At 37.4% G+C, this 2,978-nt stretch overlaps 1 long non-coding RNA gene across 1 annotated transcript; it reads left to right on the forward strand.

Annotated features, from left to right (window-relative positions):
- Positions 1–1,939: 1,939 nt before the first annotated feature.
- On the forward strand, positions 1,940–2,654 carry LOC139985648 (uncharacterized). The gene is made up of 2 exons (XR_011799462.1): positions 1,940–2,293; positions 2,416–2,654. It is a non-coding gene; the product is annotated as an uncharacterized lncRNA (long non-coding RNA).
- Positions 2,655–2,978: the final 324 nt, after the last annotated feature.

Below are 2,978 nucleotides of genomic sequence, written 5' to 3' on the forward strand. Positions count from 1 at the left end.
TATCTTTGAGAAGTTTATAGATAGAGAAGATACTTTTTTTTTTTTCAAATTGAATTAAATTTTTTTCTGTTGATGAAGGGCCAAGGAGAATCGAATTTCCGAGGTCCTGAGTTTTTAGCGATGAATTTATGAATCTTTTGAAGTTTTATGTGTACGTGTGCGTCGTAAAGAAATTAAATTTGATATTTTCTTTCAGTATACAAGAAATAGTTGATTTGCATTCAAAGTTTACTTATTAGAAATATATCAACAAAGACTGCCTAACTTTTACATTGGTAGGGACTTTTATTCTCGATCAGAGCGATAAAAGAAGTTTCCAGAATTTTTCAGAACACATGTCAAAGTAATGTTATATCATGTTGGTTTATTATTTGAGCAACCTTTCATTTTCTATTTTAAGCTACTATTTTCTATTAGTCAGATTTTTAAAGATCAATAAACAATACTGCACACTATACACTTCAAAAAGTTAAGTAATCTTTATACCTTCACTTTATTCTAAATTTGATATTTATTTCTCTCATATATTTTCTTCTTTTTCTTAATAATAAAAATAATGATAAAAAATCCTCCTCCCTTCGAATATAAAATAAAGAAGAATATCCTTCGGAACGAAAATGTATATTCGCATCGTGACAATGAAATGATTAAAATCGACTCAGAGCTCACCAACCCTTTGGCCAAGCCTTAATTTCATTTGGATCCCCGTCATTGCCGCCCTTATGGCCGTGACAGTGGCTCGACAGATTTATTTACAGGTCATTAACGTCGGTGCCTTTCGCGAACCAACCTCTTAATGGCTCGTTACCGTTTACTAGCAGAATTATTGATTCACGACAGAATCTTACAGCTTGGGATACTCTCGTTTGGGGTCTTTGTGGTCGCAGATGTGATTCGTTCTCCCGAAGAGGGTTGTTTCAGGACCATTTCATTGTCTGCCGAAAGTAGGTCACTTCTCGACCGAACGATTTTTGAACAGAAGACGAATTGAATCGTATCGGATGAATTCGAACGGATTGCAGAGTCCTGATATTATTCGAAGTCTATTTCCCGAAGGATTAATACGAGACATTTTGTTAAAAGATCGACAATTTCGAGAAGATGATTTAGGGACGTTTGATTCTTAGATTATTCGCAAAGTTCTGCGTTATATTCGGAAGAGAATTATTTATTCTAAATTTTTGCCAAATATTTAAATGTTCTGTTTAAGATAATTGTTACTCGTCCGAAAAAGAAACCTGAATTAATTAATTAAAAATTGATCAATTTTCCATGCTGCAGCAGGATGACATTGGACGATAATTGATATTATTATTAATTTCTGAATTATACGTAACTTCAAGCTTTCCGTGATCTATTAAATATTCACCACTTGTACCATTTATTCCGCAAGAAATCATCCAAACAAATTCACCCTCAAAGCCTCAATCCATCAAGAAACGAGTCATTAAAACAGAGCAATGTATCAATGCCATAAACACAACACTCTCCCATACGCTGAACCACAGCTCCAACCCCTTCGCCACAACAGAACACCCCTAACTGACCGCTACAACTCACCTACCCCTACGATCACCCCATTCCAAACTCACCTCAGAATTTACCGAATCCACCTCATTACCAACCATCATCCGCAAGAACGAGTATCCCCGTTCGAAAAATCGCAATCTTGTCTCGAAATCAATCCAAAGGTACATCGTTTTGCCATTAAACGAAGTCACGTCGGTGGTGCATCGGGGGATGGAGGAGAGGGGTGAGGCCGAGGGAAGGCGAGAAAGTGGCGCCAGTGTTTTCCCTCTTATGCAAAGCTGGCCACTTCTTGCCCCTCGTTGTCGATCCGTGCAACGAGGCTGACGCAGCTAGCTGCCGGAAAGGGGATGAAAAAGCGGTAGTGGTGGCTGCAGGATCACGTGGGCGTGCACTCGCTACGTATCGTCAGCCATCTTGCCGGTTTTAAAGGCTTCCCGGGGGCTCCGGGTAAAGATAACCGGAACTGGCCGCCTCGTTAAATCCACGTTAAAAAAGGGCGTTTGATGCGGAAAGGTAGAAAAAGGAGTCACAGGGTGGATACTGTGTTGCACACAGGCTTCCCATCCTGTCTCCGCTGTGGAATTTTTGTTTACGACCGAAGGTTTCTGAAACGGGACACTGGCGATGTAAGGTTAAAGAATGTTGTTCAGCCAACTTGCACAGTGTTCTGTTACTGAAAGAAAGTGTACAACAAAGAGTAGAAAATTGGTAGATGATAATGAGTTACGTTGGAGGTACGGCGGTAACGAGATTGGATATAGAGGTGAGCATCGAAATATTTTTGGCTAGGTGTTAATGGGTTGTGCATTTTGATTGATGTGGTTTTGCGAAGATAGAGTCTGCGGTTGTTTCAGTAGGTGGTTGTAAATTCTATTGTTGTTGCAGGATTTAATGGGGGTGATTAAGTGGTAAATAGTTGTGTGTGGTAATTGGAAATTTGATTGAAGTTTTGGTTCGTTGGTTGACACAGCCTTGTCAAATTTCTGTATTATGCTTAAATTAATTGATGCGGAAAATTACGTAGTTAGTATTTATTGCATCATCTATTTTATCTATCACAGGGATAACGCGCTTTGTAAACTGCACTGAGGTGTAATTCCCGAATAAATCACAATCCCAAATAATTTGACGAGGTATATATTATTTATTCTATCCATATATAGTTTAAAATATGTTTGTTTCAAAATGTACGAAAATAAAAAAAATTACATATTTCATTAATAAATTTTACGATTGTCTTCAGATTATCTCGATAAATTTTTAAATACTGAAACTTCTAACGAAGTGCCGTTGAAAGATAAATAAACTTTAAAGTTCCTGAGGAACCTTTAAAAAATCAAACGAAAAATTTTGAAATATAATATCATACCGATGAAATTGATTCCAACTTTCCTGGAATTTCATTCCCCAATCATCGTAAATGAATCTCAAATAAAAAGGCTGGAATC

The sequence above is a fragment of the Bombus fervidus genome, chromosome 3 (genome assembly GCF_041682495.2).
Source record: "Bombus fervidus isolate BK054 chromosome 3, iyBomFerv1, whole genome shotgun sequence".
NCBI classification, from domain to species: domain Eukaryota; kingdom Metazoa; phylum Arthropoda; class Insecta; order Hymenoptera; family Apidae; genus Bombus; species Bombus fervidus.